Source organism: Balaenoptera acutorostrata, chromosome 15 (genome assembly GCF_949987535.1).
Source record: "Balaenoptera acutorostrata chromosome 15, mBalAcu1.1, whole genome shotgun sequence".
Lineage (NCBI taxonomy): Eukaryota > Metazoa > Chordata > Mammalia > Artiodactyla > Balaenopteridae > Balaenoptera > Balaenoptera acutorostrata.
This window is the reverse complement of record NC_080078.1, coordinates 85819568-85846232: the sequence shown is the minus strand read 5'-3', so window position 1 is coordinate 85846232 and position 26665 is coordinate 85819568.

Here is a 26665-nt window from a genome sequence, read left to right as displayed (position 1 = left end):
CTTCCCCACTCTCTCCCTAGGGGATCTCATTCACCCCCATCTTTGAAGCCATCTCTATGCTGAGAACTCAAATTTGTACCTGCATCCCTCGTATCTGCTCTCATCTCTGGACTCGTGTATCTACCGACCCAACTGCCCCTTGACCTCACCATTAGGCTTCTCCATGGGCATCCCAACATCTCCATTAGCACCCAACATGGTGCTTCTGCCTTCTTCCCCTCTCAGGAAATGGGGCCACCAGCTCCAGTTACCAATACCAAACACCTGCAAGTCATCCTTAACTTCTTTCCCCTCCACCATCCAATCCAAAGGCAAATCCTGTATCAGTCCCACTTTAAAAACACACCTCACATCTCTCCGCTTCTCCCCATCTCCACTGCCACCGTGTTGGTCCAGGTTTCCACTAACTCTCACCTAGACACTGCAGGAGCCTTTCTCAGTCTATTCTCCAAACATCCACAGAGTTTTTTCTTTTTTAATTTTGCTGAATCACTTTATCATAAAGGAAAAAAATCCAAAGATTGCAAAACTCCCCTATTTTTTGGCTATAATTTGTATCCTTATGATGCAAGTAAAATGAACAAATACTTACTGAACTTCTAGATGCAAGGTTACATACCACAGAGGGAGCAAGGTGACCAAGGTGACTATGACCCATGCCATCAAGAAGCTGAAAATCGGGCTTCCCTGGTGGCGCAGTGGTTGAGAATCTGCCTGCTAATGCAGGGGACACGGGTTCGAGCCCTGGTCTGGGAAGATCCCACATGCCACGGAGCAGCTGGGCCCGTGAGCCACAACTACTGAGCCTGCGCGTCTGGAGCCTGTGCCCCGCAACGGGAGGGGCCGCGATAGTGAAAGGCCCGCGCACCGCGATGAAGAGCGGTCCCCGCACCGCGATGAAGAGTGGCCCCCACTTGCCGCAACTAGAGAAAGCCCTCGCACGAACCGAAGACCCAACACAGCCAAAAATAAATAAATAAAGTAGCTATACAATTAAAAAAAAAAAAAAAAAAAGAATAGACAAAATATTCAAAAAAAAAAAAAAAAAAAAGAAGCTGAAAATCCACTAAGGAGAGAGATCATTTAAATATGAAGGTGAAAATGACATTTGCTGTGACAGAAGTGCTGATAAAGTTTTCCTGAAATTCAGAAAAGGAAGATTTTATTTCTTTTTTTATGTTCATATTTCTTTTACTTTTTAATTTAAAAAATTTTTTTATTTTATATTGGCGTATAGTTGATTTACAATATTGTGTCAGTTTCAGGTGTACAGCAAAGTGATTCAGTTATACATATACATACATCTATTCTTTTCAGATTCTCTTCCCATGTAGGTTATTACAGAACATTGAGTAGGGTTCCCTGTGCTATGCAGTAGGTCCTTGTTGACTGTCTATTTTATGTATAGTAGTATGTATATGTTAATCCCAAACTCCTAATTTATCCCTCCCCCCCTCTTCCCCTTTGGTAACCATAAGTTTGTTTTCTATGTCTATGAGTCCGTTTCTGTTTTGTGAATAAGTTCATTTGTATCATTTTTTTAGATTCCACATATAAGTGATATCATAACGACATTTTATTTCTTTTTTTTTTCCCTCCTGTCCATTTTATTTTATTTCTGACTAAGATAGGCACTGTTTCTTGGGAGAAATGCTTTTGAGCAGATACTAAAGGGGTAGGCAGAATTTGAGCACGTTGAGATTGGAGGGAAGGGCATTTGAAGGGGAAGGACCAAGAGGGAAGGTGTGAGAAGTAAGGAATGGCTCCGTTTGGTTGATCATAGGAAAGAGGAAAGGGCCGTGGGAGAGAAGGATGGGAAATAGGGTGAGATCGTGGAATGCCTTGAATTACATGCTGAAGAGTTTAACCTTCCTCCTGTGGGGTATAGGCAGTGGAAAACTATGATGGTTTTTGAGCAAGAGTATCCCATGAACAAACTTTAATCTGATGAGAATGATCTGGCAGTGGTGCCTACAACGATTTAGAGGGTATACAGTTTTCATCCCTTAACTTCCTTTCTGCTTCTCCAAAGTGACTCACCGGCCACCACAAAGTTTTTGAATACTCCTGTCTTCAAGAGGTGGAGCTTAGTTTTCCCTCTTCTTGAGTGTGGGCTGAACGTAACTATTTCATTTTAATGAATGGAATAAAGCAGGGACAGGGTGAGACTTCACAGAGTAGGTCATAAAAGGACACTGTGACTTCCATCTTGGTCACACTGTCACTTGGGTCACTTGCTTTGGAGGAAGACTGACACCAAGGTGTGGGCAGACCTATGGAGAGAACCACGTGGTGAAGAACTAAGGCATCCTACACCAGCCAAGAAAGTGAACTTGGAAGTGTGTCTTCCCCTCCCATTCAAACCCCAGCTGACATCTTGACTGCAGCCTTGTGAGAGACCTTGAATCAGAAACACCAAGCTATGCTGCTTCCCAATTTCTGACCTATAGAGACAATGAGATAATAAATGTGTGTCGCTTTAAGCCAATAAATTTGGGGTAATTTCTTATGAAGCAAAAATTAATGAATACAAGTATCCAGAGTGATCTTTTAAAATCAGATTATGTCCCTCCTCTGTTTGATACCCCTCAGCGGCTTCCATTTCACGTGAAAGAAAAACAAACCATTTTCTCACATCTGGCATGACGACAGAGCGGGATCAACAAATCCTGTCCCCCAAAGCTGGACAAAACTGTCAAAAATAGCCACTGCAGCCTTGTGCAAACTGACCAAAGGCATTCAACAAACTGAGAAGCATTTCTTAATGAACATTACCAAACTTCAGGTAAGAACAGCATGAATCTCTGACATTTTTGCCCATGTATGCTCCTATGCTTGAAAGCAACAAGGGGAATACGATTCACGACTGACTTCTCATCAGAAATGATGGAGACCAAAGGCAGCAGAATGACATACTTGAAATGCTGAAATAAAACACATTGTCAAGCAAGAATTCTCAGTCTAGCAAATATAAAAAATGAAGGTGAAATAAATGCATTTTCAGATAAACAAAGACTGAAAGAATTTGTTGCTAGCAGACCTGCCTTACGAGAAATACTAAAGGAAGTTTTTTGAGCTGAAATCGATGCTAGGCAGTGACTTGAATTCACAAGAAGAAATGAAGAATACCGGAAATGGTAAATATAAAAGATTCTATAAGTAGATTCCATTTCTTCTCTTGCCTTTTTTTTTTTTTTTTTTTGGCTGCATTGGGTCTTCGTTGCTGCGCACAGGCTTTCTCTAGTTGCGGCGAGCAGGGGCTACTCTTCGTTGCGGTACGCAGGCTTCTCATTGTGGTGGCTTCTCTTTGTTGCGGAGCACGGGCTCTAGGCGCACGGGCTTCAGTAGTTGTGGCTTGCAGGCTCAGTAGTTGTGGCACACGGACTTAGTTGCTCTGCGGCATGTGGGATCTTCCCAGACCAGGGATCAAACCCGTGTCCCCTGCATTGGCAGGTGGATTCTTAACCACTGTACCACCAGGGAAGTCCCATTTCTTCTCTTGCCTTTTAAAAAATATATAAGATTGGACAAAGTGATAATTGTAACACTGTATGGTTGGGTTTGTAATAGCACAAAGGATTGGTGGGGGGGGGGGATGAGACCATAATGGAGCAAAGTTTCCAGATTTTACTGAAATTAAGTTGATATTATTCTGAAGCAGATTGTGCTAAATTAAGATGCATATTGTAATCCCTCATAGCAATCACTAATAAAATAACTTTTAAAAAGTAGAAAAAAATCAACAGATATAAAGTGGTTTATGAAAACATATTTAATGTCAAATAGCCAGTAAAGGAGAACAAAAGAGACATAAGACAAATAGAAAACAAATAGCAAAATGATAGGCATAAATCCAGTCATATCAGGAATGTCATTAAATGTGCAAAGACTAAAAACCTCAAAAGAAAGGGACTGTCAGACTGGATGAAAAAGTAAGACCCAGCTGTGTGCTGTCTTTAACAGAAACACCCTAGATTCGAAGACACAAATAGGTTGAAAGCAAAAAGATAGAAAAAAATATACCATGCAAACAGCAACCATAAGAGAGCTGGGGTTTCTTTATCAATATCAGACAAAGAGACTTGAAGACTTAGAGATAAATCATAATGATAAATGGGTCAATACAAGAGTTAGATATAACAATTATAAATGTATATATGTACATGTCAACCTCTGTTGGTTAACCCAAAGTGAGTGAAGGAAAGATTGACTGAGTTGAAAGGAAAAATAGACAATTCGACAACAATTGTTGGAAAATTCAGTACCTCACTCTTGACAATTGATGGACTACTGGACAAAAAAAGTCAGCAAAAGTAGGATTGTCAAATGGAGCACAGTATGGAAAACAGTATGGCAGTTCCTCAAAAACTTAAAAATAGAATTACCGTATGATTCAGCAATTCCACTTCTGAGTATATATCTGAAAGAATTGAAAACAGGGTCTCAAAGAGATATTTGTACACTCATGTTCATAGCAGCGTTATTCACAGTAGTGAAGAATAGAAGTGGACGCAGCCCAAGTGTCCACTGATGGATGACTGGATAAACAAAATGTGGTATACACTACAGTGGGTCCTTATGGAAGATTTTTCAAGCTCAAATTGGAGAAAGGCTGCTATTTCTTAGTTGTGGGGCTGGTGGAACTAGCTGCCATGCTCCCTGCGTGAACACAGATGACGTCTGCCATAGGTAAGAATGAAAACACCCCATAGGAAGAAGCAAAAGGGACAGATGGAGAGACAGAGGTCCAGACAGAGTATCCCGAGTCCCTGGGTCCACTCATCCTCAAGGCCACCGTGACTTCTGTCCTTCCTCATTGAGTGAGCTTGTTAATTTCCTCCCAGTCGCCCTTTGTCTCTTTTGCTTCGGGTCGTTTGAATTTCTTACCACTGTCCTGACCATTACAGGGACCACCTTTTGTTCCAATCAGGTGTGGTTTGGGAGCGAGGGTCACACAACAGAAAGTAAGGCAGCTTATCTGGACAAAAGCACCCCGAGAAGTGTCGCTCTGAAGGGAGACTTGGGCATGGCAGCCCCTAGAGTTTCTGCACGTGGGTGCTACCACGTGCTGCACGTGGGTGCAGAGGGTCCCTCTTGGGGGACCTGCCCAGCTCGTGCCCTCGCTGAGAATTGCTCATCCCCCTCGCCCTTTCTGAAGGGACAGTGTCAGCTTCTGTGTTAGCCCCAATTTCACCTGTCCGTGGTAGATTGGACTGGAGTGGACACGGCCCAAGATGGGGCCATTAATTCTCTTTTCCAGGTGTTGGAACTAGGACCAGAGACACTTGTTCAAGGGTGTTGGCTGCTGCAGCCAAGAGGTGGTGTAGGGCTAGAGCTGGGGAATCAGATACAGGGGAACTGCAGAGGTGAGGGATCTATCTAGTGGCTCCGGCTCCTGAGAGACAGTACACTCTACTTCTGATGGACCAGCCCCGATTCTTCATGAGTACCAGCTGTACTTGCAGCCATTGCTGCTATGAGGCCCCCATCTCTGGGTCCTTCCAATGAATTCCTCTTTTTGCTTGACTTAGCTTGAACGAGTGCCTCCTTATGATCAAATGTACCCTAAGAGTCTAAGAAACTTTTAGAAAAAGCCCACAGTTATTTTATTCTTAATATTATAATGTCAGTGTATATTACCATTACATTCAGCTTTGTTGGCGGAAATTAATTATTCATAATTTCACGCTATTTGAGCTTTACCTAATCTTATGGATACATATGACTAAATGACTCAGGGACTCCTTCAAATAAAATTTTCAACTTGTTACTCCCCTGCTGAATTGGTAAGGACACTTGGATGCAAGAACTAGAAGGTAGCTTAAGAAAGAAAGGGAATTTATCATAAGGCTATGAGGAGTCTTGTGGAAGCGAGAACATATAGGCAGGGAAAGACTGGAACTAGGGTCTGGAGAGCTCTCAGGACCCTCTTTCTCATAAATGCTTCTCCTTCTGCCTCTGCTTCGATCTCCCGCTCGACAAAATAATGCCGTATGCATTTCCAGGTCCTATGCATTACATGTGAGAAACTGTGACCATCAAAATCTCCTAAATTTCCATCCCCACTATGCAAAAATTTGTCCAGGATAAGACTGAATATCCTAGCTTCACGTCCAATTTCATGGACTGGATGAGGTGTCTATCCGTGAATCAAGAAAATTATTTTGCCTGGGCCAAGAGAGGGCTATGGTATGATGCAAACTGGCTGCCAGGGTCCCACCATGTTTACAGGGATTCTGATTGACCCAGTTTGCATGCAGTGTCTATTCCTGGACTAATCAAAAGTGGCCAGGGGACGGTATTGTGTTGGACAAAGTGCCCTTCAGCTTTCCGCCATTTTTGTTTCCCATGTAGACCTGAAAAAGGGGCAGTTTCCAGGGGGGAAAAAAAGAGACTGAGTAGCCATTCCCCAAAATGGGTCCACTGTATTCCACCCCTGTCTGCCCATCTTTTTCTTCTCATTAACTTCCTGCCACCCAGGCCAACCTCACTATTGTTCTCTCCTTTCACCCATTATCCGAGAGGGAGCTCCCCTGTCTCACGAGAATTTCTCCAGCAGGACTTTGGGTTCCATGGCCTCTTTCCTTCTCAGAGGTCTCACACCATCCACCGTACCCCTCCCTTCATGATCATTTTCTTCCTCTCAACTGGATCCTTCCCACTGACATTTCTAAATGCCCCAATACCCATGACTTGAACTCCCCAACCCTCCCCAGCCTCACCCAGCTTCAGCACTTAACTTTATTTATATGCAATTTTTAAAAGTTATACTCCATTTATAGTTATTATAGAATATTGGCTGTATTCCCTGTGTTGTACAATACATCCTTGTAGCTTATTTTATACATAATAGTTTGTATGACTTAAATCTCTACCTCTATATTGCCCTTCCGCACTTCCCTCTCCCCACAGGTAACCACTAGTTTGTCCTCTGTGTCTGTGAGTCTGCTTCTTTTTTGTTATATTCAAAAGTTTGTTGTATTTTTCAGATTCACCATATAAGTGATATACAGTATTTGTCTTTTCTCTGTGTGACTTATTTCACTTAGCATAACACCCTCCAAATCCAACCATGTTGCTGCAAATGGCAAAATTCTGTCCTTTTTTAAAAAATAGTTTTAAATTGAAGTATAGTTAATTTACAACGTTGTGTTAGTTTCAAGCATACAGCAAAGGGATGTATATATTTATAAATATATATGTATAAATAATATACATATATAGATAGATAGATCTATATTCATCTTCAGGTTCTTTTCCATTATAGGTTATTACAAGATATTGAATATAGTTCCCTGTGCAAACTGTAGGTCCTTGTTGTATATCTATTTTATATATAGTAGTGTGTATCTGTTAATCCCAAACTCCTAATTTATCTCCCACCACCAGAAATTTTGTTCTTTTTTATGGCTGAGTAGTATTCCATTTTATACACACACACACACACACACACACACACACATATATATATATACCATGTCATCTTTATCCATTCATCTGTTGATGGACACTTAGGTTGCTTCCATATCTTGGCTATTGTAAATACTGCTGCTGTGAACACAGAAGTGCATGTATCAATATCTTTCTGAATTAGTGTTTTTGGTTTTTTTTGGATCTCTACCCAGGAGTGGAATTGCTGGGTCACATGGCAGTTCTATTTCTAGTTTTCTGAGGAACCTCCATACTGTTCTCCACAGAGGCTGCCCCAGTTTACATTCCCACCAGCAGCCCCAACACTAATCTCTGTCTCCACCTCTCTTTCCTCCCCAGCGAAGTCTACACTGGCTCACCTCCCCTTCATTCCTCAATCACCTCCAGTCTGGCTTTTACTCTCATCGCTCACGGAAAAGCTCTTGCTGAGGTCACCCAGGCCTCCAAGGTCACTGACCAGGGGTCCATTCTCAGTCTTTTGCCTCTTCTCTGACATCAGCAGCCTTTGATATTGTTGACCATGCCTTCCTTCATAGGACACACGCTTCCCCACACTCTGCTGGCTGCCCTTCTGTCTCACTCCTTGGTCTCTGTTCTCTCTCGCCAATACTGTCTCCTCCTCTTGGCCATTAAATGTTGGAGATTTTAGGGCTTGGTTCTAGACCTTCTCTCTCACTCAATATTTGCACCCACAGATTTAGTGATCATTTTGCCGTGATGACTCCCAAGTATATCTCCCCCAGCCCTGATTTCTCCTATGGGCTCCAGGTCTTTATAGCCACCTCCCAATCAACAATTCCCCTTGTCTGTCTTGAAGGCATTTCAGACACAACCTGTGCAAGGTTGATATCATTGGCTCCCTCACCCATCCTTACTCATCCCTGGTCCTTTTTCGATGCTCTTGACCTCGGTGGATGGTACCACCATTTCTGCCCAAGTCAGAAACCTAAAAGTCACATCTGAAACTTGTCCCTTTTACCTCATTTCCAATCCATCACCTAATGCCTCTAATATTGAATCTTTTTACTTTTCTCTGTCTTCATTCTTCTAAACTGGTCCATCACCTCTCACCAAGTTTGTAGCTGTAGCCTCCCAAATATCTTCTCTTGCTCTCTTTGGTTCCACTGCCACAAGTGTTTTGTTTTTTTGTTGCTTTCAGCTCTCTCGTTTTGTTTGTTTTAGCTATCTTACTGTCACTGCTCTGCTAAAACCTCTCAGTGGCTTCACAGAACTCCAAACTACACATGCTCAGGTCCACTCTTGTAACCCTTCTTTGAATTCCTCAGCATGCCATATGCTCTCTCCAGCCACAGACACCTTTGCATTTGCTGTTGTCTCATTTGGTTTGTGATTCTCTCCTCTCCTTGGTTTAGGTGACTTTTATTCACGCTTCAGACCTCAACTCATACATCATTCCCCTGGAGTAGCCTTCCTGATTCACCAGAAGAAGACGGGTTGCCCTACCGCATTTCCTTGTAGACCAGTGGTTCTCTACCAGGAGCAATTATGCCCTTCAGGGGACATTTGGTAGTGTCTTGAGATATTTTTAGTTGTCACGACTGAAGGGTAGGGTGGGGTTTGATCCTGGCATCTAGTGGATATAGTCCAAGGTGCTACTTGACATCCTACAAGGCACAGGACAGCTCCCAAAACAAAGAATTATCCAGCCCCAAATGTCAATAGTGCTGAGGTTGAGAAACCCTGATGTCAACCTATGTTCTCTCCTTTGGAGTGTGGGTCTCAGTTATTACTGTACACTCACGGTATACATCTTTGATTGGTGTACATCTCAGTTTGACTGTGAGCCGCATGAGAGCTGCACCTATGGTGGTTCTCACTCTTATGGGGTCCTCCATGCCTGGCACGTCCCTTCACTCATTCGCTGGTCCAGATACTAGGATACTGGGAAGTATCTTGCCCTCTCTTTTTGGTAGGGGCATCTTGATTTTCCTGTGAGCAACAACTGCTTCAGCATTTCGTCTGGTCTTGGTGGGTGCCTCTATCACAGTACTGTGGGCATATGGCTTGCAGCAGACTAATCAGACGATTTCCTGTTTTTAAAAATCAAGTTGGAAAATTTTGTTAATAAACACGGAATAAATATTGGAAAACAGCCATACTCGTTCATCTACATCTTCTCTATGGCTGCTTTCACAAACAACAGCAGAGTTGAGGAGTTGCAACAGAGGCTGTATAGCCTGTAAAGCTGAAAATATTAACATAGACCATGGTCATTCATAGAAAATAATACTTGCCAATCCCTGATCTAAAGCATAATTCATGAATTCTCACTGATGAGATCCTTGGTGCTGCCCTGGGCCTCTCTAAGTCCAACTTGTTCACTTTTCTTCAATTTTGTGACCTTCCCAGTAATATTCCAGTAACCCTCTTTCCCCTACCCCCTTTCTTTGCTTGGTTTAGGCAGAGGAGGTTTCAAACATCACTTAAAGAGTCTTAACTAACTCAGCAACCCTACGGATGTGTGTTACGTAGTTTAATATCGCAGTAGGTTGAATGGTGGTCCCCAAAAAGCTATGTCCATGTTCTAATCCCCGGAATCTGTGAGTGTGACCCTATTTGCAAAAGAGGTCTTTGCAGATATAACTAAGTTAAGGATCTTAACTTAATCCAGGAGATCATCCTGGATTAGCTGGATGGGCCCTAAATCCAATGACAAGTCTCCTTATACACAGAGAAGAAGGCCATGTGAAGATAGAAGCAGAGATTGGAGGGATTCCTTGGCAGACACAGCCAAGGAACATTGGAGCCAGGTGAAGACAAAAGAGGAAAAAAAAAAAATCCCTTAGAGCTTTCAAAGGAAGCAGGGGACTGCTGACACCTTGATTTTGGACTTTTATTTTTTTATTTTTTAAAATTAATTAATTTATTTATTTTGGCTGCACCGTGTCTTAGTTGCTGCACTCGGGAAATTCGTTGCAACATGTGGGATCTTTAGTTGCGGCATGCATGTGGGATCTAGTTCCCCAACCAGGGATCAAACCCGGGCCCCCTGCATTGGGAGCACGGAGTCTTACCCACTGGACCATCAGGGAAGTCCCGATTTTGGACTTTTAGCCTCTAGAACTATGAGAGGATAAATTCCTCTTGTTTTAAGTCCCCAGTTTTTGACAACTTGTTACAGAAGTTATAGGAAACTAATACAACATTCACCAGCCATTTCCTAATGCTCTTAGGATAAGATGCAGTCTCCTTAAAGGTTTATAAGGCTTTTCATGGTCTGGCCACTGACAACATTTTTTTTTTTAATCACTACCTTTTTTTTTCCAGAATTTTTTAATTTTTATTTTTATTTATTTATTTATGGCTGTGTTGGGTCTTCATTTCTGTGCGAGGGCTTTCTCCAGTTGCGGCAAGTGGGGGCCACTCTTCATCGCGGTGCGCGGGCCTCTCACTATCGCGGCCTCTCTTGTTGCGGAGCACAGGCTCCAGACGCGCAGGCTCAGTAGTTGTGGCGCACGGGCTTAGTTGCTCTGCGGCATGTGGGATCTTCCCAGACCAGGGCTCGAACCCGTGTCCCCCGCATTGGCAGGCAGATTCTCAACCACTGCGCCACCAGGGAAGCCCCTTTCCAGAATTTTTTTTAAAAATTTATTTATTTGTTTGGCTACACCAGGTCTTAGTTGCAGCACACGGGATATTTTTAGTTGCAGCATGCGGGATCTTTAGTTGCAACATGCAAACTCTTAGTTGCGGCATGTGAGATCTAGTTGCCTGCCCAGGAATCGAACCCAGGCCCCTTCCACTGGGAGCATGGAGTCTTAGCCACTGAACCATCAGGAAAGTCCCTAAAATCACTACCTTTTGTAGACTCCCCCAATATCAACATTCCCCATTAAAGTGGTACTTTGTTAAAACTAATGATCCTATGTTGACACATCATTATCATCCAAGGTCCATAATTTACCTTAGGTTGACTTTTAGTGTTGTATACTCTATAGGTTTGGACAAATTATAATTACATATCCACCTTTTCAGCATCATACACAGTAGTTTCACTGCCCTAAAAGTCATCCGTACTTCGCTTATTCATCTCTCCATCTTCCCTAACCCCTGATCGCACTGATCTTTTTACTGTATCCATAGTTTTATCCTTTCAAGAATGTCATATATTTGGAATCATACAATATGTAGCCTTTTCAGACTGGCTTCTTGTACTTAGTAATACACACTTAAGTCTCCTCCATGTTTTTTCATGGCTAGATAGTTCATTTCTTGTTAGCACTGAATATATTCAATTGTTGGACTCTACCCCAGATTATGTATACATTTACCTAATGAAGGACATCTTGGTTGCTTCCAAGTTTTGGCAATTATTGATAAAGCTGCTGTAAACATCTGTGTGCAGATTTTTGTGTGGACATAAGTTTTCAACTTCTTCCAGTGAATAACAAGTAGTGTGATTGCTGAATTGTATGGTAAGAGTGTGTTTAGTCTTATAAGAGACCACCAAACTGTCTTCCAAAGTGGCTGCACCATTTAACATTCCCACCAGCAGTTAATGCTAGTTCCTGTTGCTCCACATTCTCACCAGCATTTGATGTCAGTGTTTGGAATTTTGGCCTTTCTCACAGGTGTGTAGTGGTAGCTCATTGTTGTCTCAGTTTACATTTCCCTGATGACATACAATGTGGAGCATCTTTTCATATGTTTGTTTGCCATCTCTATATTTCCTTTAGTGAGGTGTCCATTAAAGCCATTGGCCCAATTTATAACTGGGTTGTTTGTTTGTTTGTTTTCTTATCGTTGAGTTTTAAGAGTTCCTTCTATATTTTGAATAAGAGTCCTTATCAGGTATGTCTTTTGCAAATGTTTTCTTGCAGTCTGTGGCATGTCTTTTTATTCTCATGACATTGTCTATTGCAGAGCAGAAAATTTTAATTTTAATGAAGTCCAGCTTATCAGTGATTTCTTTCATGAATTGTGCCTTTGGTATTGTATCTGAAAAGTCTTCACCAAACTCAAGGTCATTTGGACTTTCTCTTATGTTATCTTCTAGGAGTTTTATAGTTTTGTGTTTTACATTGAGGTCTATGATCCATTTTGAGTTAATTTTTGTGAAGGGTGTAAGGTCTGTGTCTAGATTAATTTTTTTTCTGCATGTGGATGTCCAGTTGTTTCAGCACCAGTTGTTAAAAACACTATCTTTTTTCCATTATATTGCCTTTGATCCATTGTCAAAAATCAGGTGATGTATTTATGTGAGTCTATTTCTGGGTTGTCTATTCTTTTCCATCACCCTATTTGTCTATTCTTTTGCCGATACCACACTGTCATGATTAGTGTAGCCTTATACTAAGTCTTGAAGTCAGGTAATGTTAGTCTTCTGACTTATTTATCTTCTTCAATATTGAATTGGCTATACTGGGTCTTTTCTCTATTCTCATGAACTTTGGAGTCAGTTTGAAAATATCCACAAAGTAAATTGCTGGGATTTTGATTGGGATTGCAATGAATCTTTCAGTCAAGTTGGAAAGAATTGATAATTTGACCATATTCAGTAATCCAATCCATAAAAACGGAATAGCTCTCCATATTTAGTTCTTTGATTTTTTATTTTATTTTTTTGCCATGCCAGGCAGCTTGCGGGATCTCAGTTCCCCAACCAGGGATTGAACCTGGGCCAGTGACAGTGAAAGAACTCCCTGTTCTTTGATTTTTGATCCTCAGAGTTTTTAGTTTTCCTCATATAGATCTTGTACATATTTTGTTAGTTTTATACCAAAGCACTTCTTTTTTTTTTTTGGTGCTAATGCAAATGGTATTGTGTTTTTAATTGTGAAACCCACTTGTTCATTGCTGGTATATAGGAAAGCAATTGCCTTTTGTACATTAACCTTGTATTCTGCAATCTTGCTATAATCAGTTTTTAGTTCCAGGAGTTTTTTGTTGATTCTTTCTACGTAGACAATTATGTCATCTGCAAACAATGACAGTTTTATGTTTTCCTTCACAATCTGTATACCTTTTTATTTTATATTCTTGTGCTCTTACATTAGCTAGGACTTACAGTACAATGCTGAAAAGCAGTGGTGAGAGGGGTTATCTTTGCTTAGAATCTGATCTTAGTGAGAAAGCCAAGTATGATCACCATGAAGTATGATGTTAGCCGTAGGGTTTTTTTTTTAAATTTTTTTTGGAATATAGTTGATTTACAATGTTGTGTTAATTTCAGGTGTACAGCAAAGTGAATCAGTTATACATATATCTACTCTTTTTAAGATTCTTTTCCCATATAGGCCATTCCAGAGTATTGAGTAGATTTCCCTGTGCTATACAATAGGTCCTTATTAGTTATCTATTTTATATATAGTAGAGTGTATATGTCAATCCCAATCTTGCAATTTATCCCTCTCCCCCTTACCCCTTGGTAACCATAAGTTTATTTTCTACATCTGTGACTCTATTTCTGTTGCGTAGATAAGTTCATTTGTAGGCTTTTTTTAGATTCCACATGTAAGTGATATCATATGATATTTGTCTTTGTCTGACTTCACAGCTGTAGGGTTTTTTTTGTAGATATTCTTTGTCAAACTGAGGAAGTTCCCTCTATTCTTAATTTGCTGAAAGTTTTTATCATGAATGGGTATTGGATTTTGTCAGATGCTTATTCCGCATCTGTTGATATGATCATGTGAGTTTTCTTTTTTAGCTTGTTGATGTGATGGATTACATTAATTTTTGAATGTTGAACCTCCTTGTATACCTGGGATAATCTCACTTGGTCATGATTTATAATTCTTTTTATACATGGTTAGGTTTGATGTACTAATGTTTTGTTGGTGCTTTTTGCATTTATGTTCATGAATGATATGGGTCTGTAGTTTTCTTTTTATTTTTTTTGGCAGCACCACGTGGCATGTGGGATCTTAGTTCTCTGACCAGGGATCGAATCCACGCCCCCTGCATTGGAAGCGTGGAGTCTTAGCCACTGGACTGCTAGAGAAGTCCTCGTAATTTTCTTAACTTGTAATGTTTTTGTCTGGTTTTGGTGTTAGGGTAATGCTGGCCTCATAGAATGAATTAGGAAGTACTCCCTCTGCTTCTATCCTCTGAAAGAGATTGTAGAAAATCAGTATGATTTCTCCTTAAAGGCTTAGCAGAATTCACCAGTGAACCCATCTTGGGCCTTTACTTTCTTTTTTTTTTTCAATACTTATTTATCTATTTGGCTGTGCCGGCTCTTAGTTGTGGCACTCAGGATCTTCACTGCCACATGCAGGCCCTTAGTTGCGGCATGCAGGATCTAGTTCCCTGACCAAGGATTGAACCCCGGCCCCCTGAATTGGGAGTGCGGAGTCTTAACCACTGGACCACCAGGGAATTCCCTACTTTCTGGGGTTTTTTGTTTGTTTGTTTGTTTTGTTTTTTGGCCATGGCATGTGGCTTGTGGGATCTCAGTTCCCCGACCAGGGATTGAACCTAGGCCACAGCAGTGAAAGCCCAGAATCCTAACTACTAGGCCACCAGGGAACTCCCCCAGTTTTGGAAGGGTATTAATTGTTGACTCAATTTCTTTCATAGATATAGGCCCATTCAGATTGTCTATTTCTCCTTGTGTGAGTTTTGGCAAATTGTATCTTTCAGGGAATTTGTCCATTTCATCTAGGTTATCAAATTTGTGAGCATAGGGGGCTTCCCTCGTGGCGTAGTGGTTAGGAATCTGCCTGCCAATGCAGGGAACATGGGTTCAAGCCCTGGTCCAGGAAGATCCCACATGCCACGGAGCAACTAAGCCCGTGCGCCACAACTACCAAGCCTGCGCTCTAGAGCCCGTGAGCCACAACTACTGAGCCCATGTGCCACAACTACTGAAGCCTGCATGCCTAGAGCCCATGCTCCGCAACAAGAGAAGCCACCGCAGTGAGAAGCCCACGCACTGCAACGAAGAGTAGCCCCTGCTCGCCACAACTAGAGAAAGCCCGCGCACAGCAACAAAGACCCAACACAGTCAAAAATAAATAAATAAAATAAATAAATCAAAAAAAAATTTGTGAGCATAGAGTTGTTCATAATATTCCTTTATTATACTTTTAATATCTTTGGTAGCTATAGTGATGTCCTCTCTTTCTTTTCTGATATTAGTCATTTGTATCTTCTCCTTTTTTTCTTAGTTAGCCTGGATAGAGGTTTATCAATTTTATTGATCTTTTCAAAGAATCAGCTTTTGGTTTTGTTGATTTTCTCTGTTGACTTACTGTTTTCAAATTCATTGATTTCTACAGTAATTTTTTATTATTTTTCTTCTTCTTACTTTGGATTTTCTCTTCTTTTTCTAGTTCCTAAAGTGGACGCTTAGATGATTGATTTTAGGTCTTTCTTCTCTTCAAATATATCTAGTTGATGCTATAAATTTTCCTCTAGGCTCTGCTTTCACTTCATCCCACAAATTTTGAAAAGTTGTATTTTCATTTAGGTCAAATTTAAAATTTTTTCTCTTGAGGTTTTTTTCTTAGCCCCATGTGTTATTTAGAAGTGTGTTGTTTACTCTCCACATATTTTGGGATTTTCCAGATATATTTCTGTTAATGATTTCCACTTTAATTCAGTTGGGGTCTGAGAGAAGACATTGTATGATTTTTACTTTTTATTTTTTTTAATAAATTTATTTATTTAATTTGTTTATTTTTGGCTGCATTGGGTCGTCATTGCTGCATACGGGCTTTCTCTAGTTGTGGCGAGCGGGGGCTACTCTTCGTTGCGGTGCATGGGCTTCTCATTGTGGTGGCTTCTCTTGTTGCAGAGCATGGGCTCTAGGCACGTGGGCTTCAGTAGTTGTGGCACGCGGGCTCAGTAGTTGTGGCTCACGGGCTCTAGTGCGCAGGCTCAGTAGTTGTGGTGCACAGGCTTAGCTGCTCCATGGCATGTGGGATCTTCCCAGACCAGGGCTTGAACCCATGTCCCCTGCACTGGCAGGCAGATTCTTAACCACTGCGCCACCAGGAGGTCCGATTTTTACTTTTTAAGGTCTGTTTTACGGCCCAGAATGTGGTCTATTTTGGTGACTGTTCCACGTGAGCTTGAGAAGAATCTGTAATCTGCTCTTGTTGGGTGAAGTAGTCTACAGATGTCATTTATATCCAGTTGATTGACGGTGCTGTTAAGTTCAGCTCTGTCCTCACTGACTTTCTGCCTAGTGAATGTAACCATTTGTGACAGAGGCATGCTGAAGTCTCCAACTCTAACAGTGGATTCGACTATTTCTCCTTGCTGTTCTAATAGTGTTTGCCTCAAGTATTTTGATTCTCTGTTGTTAGGTGAATACACATTAAGGATTGTTATGTCTTCTTGCAGATTTAACCCCTTTGTCATTATGTAATGCCCCTCTTTATCCCTGATAATCTTCCTTGCTCTGAAGTCTGGCCCATCTGAAATTAATATAGCTACTCCCACTTTTAAAATTAGTGTTAGCAGGCTCTAGCTTTCTCTATCCATTTACTTTTTTTTAATTTTTAAAAAAAATATTTATTTATTTATTTGGCTGCACCGGGTCTTAGTTGTGGCATGTGGGATCTTCATTGCCACAAGTGTGATCTTTTAGTTGTGGCATGCAGGCTCTTAGTTGCGGCACGCGGGATCTAGTTCTCTGACCAGGGATGGAAACTGGGCCCCCTGCACTGGGAGCGAGGAGTCTTAACCACCAGGGAACTCCCTATCCATTTACTTTTTATTTATTTATTTATTTTTATTTTTGCAGCACACGGGCTTTCTCTAGTTGCAGAGAGCAGGGGCTACTCTTCCTTGCGATGCAGGGGCTTCTCATTGCGGGTGGCTTGTTGCGGAGCACGGGCTCTAGGCGCGTGGGCTTCAGTAGCTGTGGCTCGCGGGTTCTAGAGCGCAGGCTTAGCAGTTGTGGCGCACGGGCTTAGTTGCTCCGCAGCATGTGGGATCTCCCCGGACCAGGGCTCGAACCCGTGTCCCCTGCGTTGGCAGGCAGGTTCTTAACCACTGCGCCACCAGGGAAGCCCCTATCCATTTACTTTTAATCTATATGTGTCTTTATGTTTAAAATGGGTTTCTTGCAGACAACATATAGGTAGGTAATGTTTTTTAATCCACTGTGACAATTTCTATCTCTCAATTGGCAGATTTAGACAATTGCTGTTTAACGTGATTATTGATATTGTTGGATTAATTAAGATCAATTGGATTAATCATTTGGATTCATTAGATCAATAAAAAATAAGAAAAATAAAAGTTTGGATTTTACCTTCACTTATTTATCCTCCAGTGCTTTTCCTTTCCGTATGTATGCCCAAGTTTCTGACCTATATTATTCTCTTTCTCTCTAAAGAACTTTTAACATTTCTTGCAAGGCAGGTCTACTGGCAACAAATACTCTCAATTTTTGTTTTTCTGAGAAAGTCTTCATTTTTCCTTCACTTTTGAAGGATCATTTCTGAGGGTACAGGATTCTAGGTTGTTTTTTTCTCTGAACACTTTAAATATTTTATTCCACTCTCTTCTTGCTTGCATGGTTTCTGAGAAGAAGGTGGATAGAATTCGTATCTGTGCTCCTCTCTAGGTAAGGTGGTTTCATTCCTCTGGCTTCTTTCAAATTTTTTTCTTTATTTTTGATTTTCTTAAGTTTCAATATCATATGCCTAGGGCTTGTTTTGTTGTTGTTGTTTTTATCATGTTTGGTGTTCTCTGAGCTTCCTGGACCTGTGCTTTGGTGTCTCATATTAACTTGGGGAAATTGTCATCATTATTTTTTCAAATATCTCTTCTGTTCTTGTCTTCTCCCTCTGGGATTCCCATCAATGACTATGTTACACCTTTTGTAGTTGTCTCACAGTTTGTGAATTCTCTGTTCTTTTTTTTTCAATGTTTTTTTCTTTGCATTTCAGTTTTGGAAGTTTCTATTGTCACATCCCCGAGCTCAGAGATTCTTTCCTCAGCTGTGTCCAGTATACTAATGACTCCATCAAAAGCATTCTTCCTTTCTGTTGTGGTGCATTTCTCTTATATTCTCTCTTAGAATGTCCATCTCTCTGCTTACATTATTCTTATGTTCTTGCATGTTGTCTACTTTTTCCATTAAAGCCCTTAGCATATTTTTTTAAATTTTAATTTTTTTATTGAAGTATAGTTGATTTACAATGTTGTGTTGTAAATCAACTACACAGCAAAGTGATTCAGTTATACATATATATATATATATACATTCTTTTTTTAATATTCTTTTTCATCATGGTTTATCATAGGATATTGAATATAGTCCCCGGTGCTATACAGTAGGACCTTGCTGTTTACCCATCCTGTTTGTAATAGTTTGCATCTGCTAATCCCAACCTCCCAATCCATCCTTCCCCCACCCCCCTCCCCCTTGGCAACCACAGGTCTGCTCTCTATGTCCGAGAGTCTGTTTCGTACGTAGGTAGGCTCATTTGTGTCATATTTTAGATTCCACATATAAGTGATATCATATGGTATTTGTCTTTCTCTTTCTAGCTTAGTATGATAATCTCTAGGTGCATCCACGTTGCTGCAAATGGCATTATTTCATTCTTTTTTATGAAAGCCCTTAGCATACTAATCAGATTAAAAAACAACAACAACAAAAAAAACTCCTGGTATGATCATTCCAACCTCCCTGCCGTCTCTAACTCTGGTTCTGATGTCTGCTCTGTCTCCTTAAATTGTATATTTTGCCTTTTAGTATGTCTTTTCATTTTTTGTTGAAAGCCACCTTTCAACGTGCTGTCCTGGGTAAAAGGAACTGCGGTTCCTTCAGTAAGGCCGAGGTAAGATGTGGGCGTAAAGGAAGGGTTCTCTAGCCCTAGACCTGGTCTTAGTCTTTTGGTCAGCCAGTGCTGGGTAGACTGTGAATGTTAATAATTGCCTCTGGCTTTTTCTTCCCCCTCTTAGGTGGGTTGGGTTGGCTGGAGGGGCTGGAGTTGTGTATTTCCCTTCCCCCAGGTAGGTTATGCCTCATAAAAACCTAGTAGGCTGGGCTCTGCTAAAGTAGTTTCTCCTGAGGGCACGCCTTGTTAAGAACGGAATGCTCTAGGGTATTTAAACGTGACTACTTGCCTCTCCCCTGCTTGGAAGGAGGAAGAAACTTTTCTCTGATGGTCGGTCGCTGTGAGGACCCAGTAAAGCCCCCAGAGGCAAAACCACAAAAGCTTGGGGTTCTCCTACCACCGGTCCCCCTAAGTTTTTAACTCTCAGAATTGTCTACACTGAGCCTCCAGCAATTCGTCAAGTAAAGTTCAGTTTTTACGACCTCGACTTTACCTACCCCAGTGCCGGTTCCCACAGAGGGTTCTGCTCCAGTAAGTTGTGATTCTATCAGCCTGTGTGTCTTTCTAACCTGGGAGCTAGCAATTTGCCCTGTGATCTCACTTCTCTGATGGTTCTAAGACTTGTTGCTTTTTCAGTGTGTTCAGTTTTTTACTTGTTAGGATGGAGTGGTGACGTCTAAGCTCCTTACATGCCGGGCCAGAAACCAGGAGTCCCATGTTTTTCTTTAAAAACTTATTTTGGCATTTATAGTTCCTTTGCCTTTACATGTAAATTTTTAGAATCAGCTTATATATTTCTACAAAAATCTTTCTAGGATTTTGATTGGTATTTTACTGAATTTATAGATCAATTTTGGTGGAATTTACATCTCAATAATAATCAAGCCTGCGAATCCATGAATGCAAAATCTCTCTCCATTTACTTAGGTCTTATTTCATTTCTTTCATCAGTGTTTGGTATTTTTCAGGATGCAGATCTTTCACATATTTTGTTAGATTTTAGCCTATGCATTTCAGGATTTTTTGTGCCCTTGTAAATGGTACTTTAAAAATTTCCATTTTGTAATCGTTCTTTGCTAGTGTATAGAAATTTAATTGATTGAACTGACCTTGTAATACTGTGACCTTGGTAAATGCATTTATTAGTTCTAGAAGCTTTTTTTTTTTTAAAGATTTATTTATTGATTGATTGCTTGCTATGTTGGGTCTTTGTTTCTGTGCTAGGGCTTTCTCCAGTTGCGGCGAGCAGGCCTCTCACTATCGTGGCCTCTCTTGTTGCGGAGCACAGGCTCCAGACGCGCATGCTCAGTAGTTGTGGCTCACGGGCCTAGTTGCTCCGCGGCATGTGGGATCTTCCCAGACCAGGGCTCGAACCCGTGTCCCCTGCATTAGCAGGCAGATTCTCAACCACTGCGCCACCAGGGAAGCCCTAGAAGCTTTTAAAAAGTAGAATCTTTTATATTTTCTACATAGACAATCATGTCATCTGTGACTCAAGAGTTTTATTTCTTATCATCAATCTAATGACTTTTATTTCTGTTCTTGCCTTATTCCTCTGGCTGGGGCCTCCAGCATGATGTTGAATAGAGGTGATGACAGTAAATATCCTTGCATTGTTGATTTTAGGAGAAAAGCTTTGGTCTTTCACTGTTAGATATAATGTTAGTTGGTTTTCTGTAACTAACTTTGATTGGGTTGATGAAGTTCATTCTATTCCTAGTTTGTGGAAAGTTTCTGTCATAAATTAATGTGGATTCTGTCAAACACTTAAAATTTTTCTTTCTTTCTCTTTTGCTTGCGTTGAGATGGTCATATGGATTTTCTTCTTTGCTTTATTGAATTACATTAATTGATTTTTTTAATTTTTAAAATAAATTTATTTATTTATTTATTTATTTTTGGCTGTGTTGGGTCTTCGTTGCTGCACGTGGGCTTTCCCTAGCTGCGGCGAGCGGGGGCTACTCTTTGTTGCGGTGCACGGGCTTCTCATTGCGGTGGCTTCTCTTGTTGTGGAGCACGGGCTCTAGGCACACGGTCTCAGTAGCTGTGACTCACGGGCTCTAGAGCTCAGGCTCAGTAGTTGTGGTGCACGGGCTTAGTTGCTTCAAGGCATGTGGGATCTTCCCCAGGCCAGGTCTCGAACCCGTGTCCCCTGCATTGGCAGGCGGATTCTTAACCACTGCACCACCAGGGAAGTTCCATTAATTGATTCTTGAATATTGAACCAGTTTTGCGTTCCCAGGGTAATCTCCTCCACTTTTTCATGATGCATTATTCTTTTTATGTGTTGATGAATTCAATTTGCTAATATTTTGTTTACAATTTTTATATCCAAGTTCATGAGGGATATTGGTCTGAAGGTTACTTTTTCTTGTAATATTTATTTCAGGTTTTGATACTGGGTAATGGCCTCAAAAATGAGTTGGGGAGCAATTTTTTTCTCTTCCACTTTCTGGAAGATTTTGTGAAAATTTGTATTATTTCTCCCTTAAATGTTTGGTAGAATTCACCACCGAAGCCATCTAGGCCTGGACATTTGGTTTGGTTTGATTTGGGTTTTGTTTTTTTGAATATTTTAAACAACAATTCAATTTCTGTATTACATATAGGAATATCTACATCACCTGTCTCCTCTTTGTGAGCTTAGGAAGTTTATATCTTTAAAAGAATTTGTCTATTTTATCTAATTTGTCAAATTTATAGGTATAATGCTTAAAATATTACCTTATCCTTTTAATGTCTAAGATCTATAGTGTAAAATCTTTCATTCTTCTTTTATGTTGGTAATCTATATCTTCTCTTTCTCTCTTTTTTTCTTAATCTGGCTAGAGTTTTATAAATTTTATTGATCTGAGGAACCACTTTCTGGTTGAATTGATTTTTATCTATAATTTTTGTTTTCAGTTTCATTGGTTTCTATTCTACTTTCATCTTTATTATTTGCTTTTCTGCTTACTTTTTCTAGCTTCTTAAGGTGATAGCTCAGATCACTGATTTGATACCTTTTTCCTTTCCTGATATAAGTATTTAAGGCTATCATTTTTTTCTCTAGGCACTGCGTTAGCTTCATCCTGCTTTTGATTAGTTGTGTGTTCATTTTCATTTAATTCAAAATATTTTTAATTGCCCTTGAGACTTTTCCTTGACCCATGGGTTATTTAGAAGTGTGCTGTTTAATTTCCAAATATTTGAGGGTATTTCAGGTACCCTTTGTTCTTGCTTTGTAGTTTAATTCCTTTGTGCTCAGAGAATACACTTTGTGTGATTCCAGTTCTTTCAGATTTGTTGAGGTTTCCTTTATTTCCCACAATATTGTCTAGCCTGGCGAATGTTCCATGTGTACTTGAAAAAATGTGTGTTCTGCTCTTGTTGGGTGCGGTGTTCTATCAGTGCCCCTTAGGTTTTCTTCATTCAGAACACATTTTATTATTTTTTTTTAATATTTTTCTTAACCATATTTGCTTATTTATTTATTTATTTTTATTTTATGGCTGTGTTGGGTCTTCGTTTCTGTGCGAGGGCTTTCTCTAGTTGCGGCGAGCAGGGACCACTCTTAATCGCAGTGTGCGGGCCTCTCACTATCGTGGCCTCTCTTGTTGCGGAGCACAGGCTCCAGACGCGCAGGCTCAGCAATTGTGGCTCACGGGCCTAGTTGCTCCGCGGCATGTGGGATCTTCCCAGACCAGGGCTCGAACCCGTGTCCCCTGCATTGGCAGGCAGATTCTCAACCACTGTGCCACCAGGGAAGCCCCAGAAGACATTTTAGTTGGGTTTTCTGTGTCTTGCCCCTTAAGATGTTCCTGCCAATAAAGAATTATGATTGGTCCGAGTCATTTGCCCAGCCCTGTGGCTATAGGACCAGGTTCTCTGATTGGCACCCCATTCACATCGTTGGACTGGAGTTGAGGACAGTGGTTCCCTAAAGGCACTGGGGTGCTGGCCAGGCCAAACCAGTAAATGCTGACTGCGTCCACTCCTTAGCTTTCACGTGTGCATGCACACACGTATGTTTGCACAGACACTTGCTCATAATCCCAATAAGTATAATGTTTAAAATTCCTCCGTAGACATCTCTTAAATAGCTCCAGAATCTCACTTATTTTCCAAATGAAGATAATGCAAAGTCACCACCAAGTAAAACACAGCTGCAAGCCCAGATTCTCTGGATGAGATACATATATGGCTTTTGATCATGTCTGAATAATACTCCTCCTGCTGCAGTAACCTATGTGCTAGATGATGAACGAACACACTTCTACTCCTCCAAGGACCTCTTGGTACAGAAAAGCCATTAAAAAAAAAAGAAAAAATCCTCAGGGCAGCTGTTACTTCTTACCTTCTTACATGTCTGTCAGACATGACACTTTCAATGTAACTGACCAGGCCCATGCGAGGTGTTCAGTGGGACCAATTTAAGCCCCAGGGTGAGAGAGGACTTTGAGGAAGGACTGTAAAAGAATAACGAAAACATCTAATGCATTCGCTGAGTCAAAGTGAACACCAGGTTCCAGACGCTGTGTTGGTTTTGTCCATAAGGAGAGGCCACCTGATTTTAAGGGTGTGTTAATTCACCGACATCTTACGCGGTGGACTGTGGATTCAGTGCGGATGTCATAAAAACCACCAAGCAAACCCCTTCCAATTATTTGATGGTTGCAACAATCTATATTTTTCTTAGGTGGTATTGTTTTGTTTTTGTGTTTTTTTTTTTTTTTTTGGTGGTATTGTTTTTGATTGCTATGTTGGAGGAAAGGAGAAGTTCCAGTGTTTTCTTTTTGGTCCTGCCTACCATGGTGGCAGCTTACGCCATGCCTTAGGAAGCCAGTCAAGGGATTCTGCCTGACACTGAGAATCCATCCCAGCTGTTTACACTTGAACAGAAAATAGCCCTGGGATGAGCCTGCGGTAGGTGCACCTGATCCTCTTATCTCTCGATCCACGTGGTCCGCACTCCAAACGGCAGACAATAGTGATGATCAGCGTTGATAGCGTCCCAATACTTAGCATCAACTTGGAATAAGTATCCAGTAGCCCAAAGATTTGAGTATGTCCATTCCTCTGGGGCACATTTCTCTCTGGGGAATGTGAGGAAAAAGACTTATAATTTGCCTTGATGCTTCGGTAGGTCTCAAGGCTGCCTGACATCTACTTTAGTCTAAACTAGAGACTCTGAATCAATGAAGTGAAGCAGCATTAAGAATTACATAAAAGGCCTTGACTTGGTTGATTTTCTTCAGCTGGGCCTATTCTCATTAGACCTGAACTTATTTTATGGGAAAAAAAAATGGGTCATCTGTCACTTTAATTCTTGAGAATTTATAATTAATTAACCACAGCTAAGATCACTGGGTACCACACCATTTCATGAAGTTAAATAAACATGCCTGTCCTGTTGCCTGTTATGATAACTCGGTCCACTTTGCTTCTGGCAGGTAACAGTGGCCACCTGGACAAGCCACCCTTGGCTCCTCCCATCCCCACTGCAATTGATCAGTGAGGCCCATTGCAACCCTCCCCTCCTTGCTCCCCCAGCCTTCCCCATCTAGGAGAACAGTCAATTAAAGCCCATTTTAAAAGACTGACATCTTTCTCACCAATGCCTTCTCATTCCTCAAGGCAAAGGTTATACATAGTCTTTACAGGCCTAATGGGAGACATAGCGGGGGCAGGAGGTGGGGGTACTGGGTGAGTGGGAAGCATAGGATAGTTCCCCTTCAGCATTCCTGTCTCCTGAAGTTTTTGAATTCTTTCTTCTATTTGATGCCAAAGCGTTACTGGCCTTCCCATGTCACTTTGCACAGAGCAGAGTTCAGAACATTAGCCAAAACAGCAAACTGCAAAAGCAGCTGTCATGCCTCCTGAAAGAATGCACTCAAATCCATAATTTCATTCCAACGGAAAAGTGAACCCCACCTTCCCTGCCCAAGTTCCCCAAGTCCATTCTCACCAGTACATCCAAGACGTGTGCCTATACACATTAGCAAATTCCTGCCCTTCTTCCACAGTGTAATTCTTTTTCCTACCCTGGTTCTGCATTTCTCTCCCAGACCACGTTGGATTTGGATGCTGGTTCCCAGCCAAGTAGAGGTTTGAGGTAGGGAAACTGGATCTTTCCTGGGAGGGGGAGGGTTTTTCCTTAAGGAGGGGAGGCATAGTGAGGGGTGTTTCAGAATGATGGGGTCTGGGGGTATCGCAGACTATTCCTGGGTATTTTAATTTCATTTCCAACTTGTCGGCCTTTCTTTCTCAACCACTGCTGTAACTTTCAGTTAAACGTACTGCAGAGAGTGAACTTGACTGTGTATATTCCGCAAGCGTAGGATCCATCTGAGATGGTTTGGTTTCCGGTAGTCTTAGGCCTACTTATAACCAGTACATAGTAGAAAGACTCTGAGATTCTATTCCCTTCCTCGAGGCAAGTGTTTTGAGATTTGGGCTACTGGTACTTTGAAGTTTGCTGACGCTGACAGAAGCAACCACTCTATTTCCCAGCTTCTGCATTTCTCACCCCCTTTAAGTTGGCCTCTGGATAAAGTTAAGGAAAAAAGCCATGGTGTATGTATAGGATACAACCTTATTTTATGCAGACATAATTCTCACACCATATAATTCACCTTTTCAAAGTGTACAATTCAGTGGTTTTTAGTATATTCACAGCATTGTGCCACCATCACCGCTATTTACTTCCATAACATTCTCATCAGCCCAAGAAGAAACCCTGTTCCCATTAGTGGTCACTTCCCATCCCTCCCTGTTCCCAGCCCCCGAAACCACTAATGGTCTCTGTGGATTTGCCTATTATGAACTTTTCATATAAATGGAATCATATATGGCCTCTTGTGACTGACTTCTTTCACTTAGCATCATATTTTCAAGGTTCAGCCATGTTGTGTTATATATCAGTACTTTTTTTCATGATTAAATAATATTCCATATATGAATATACCACATTTTGTATATCCATTCACCAGTTGATGGATATTTGCGTTGTTTCCACTTTGGGGCTATTATGAGTAATGCTGGTAAGAACATTTGTGTATAAATTTTTCTATGGGGCTTCCCTGGTGGCGCAGTGGTTGAGAATCTGCCTGCTAACGCAGGAGACATGGGTTCGAGCCCTGGTCTGGGAAGATCCCACATGCCGCAGAGCAGCTGGGCCCGTGAGCCACAATTGCTGAGCCTGCGCGTCTGGAGCCTGTGCTCCGCGGCGGGAGAGGCCGCGATGGTGAGAGACCCGTGCACAGCGATGAAGAGTGGCCCCCACTTGCCGCGGCTGGGGAGGGCCCTCGCACAGAAACGAGGACCCAACACAGCCATAAATTAAAAATAAATAAATAAATAAATAATTTAAAATAAAAAAAAAAAAAGAAGCGACCCAACACAGCCAAAAATATAAATAAATAAATAAATAAAATTTAAAAAAAAAAAAATTTTCTATGAATATGTTTTTATTTCTCTTGGGTCTATAT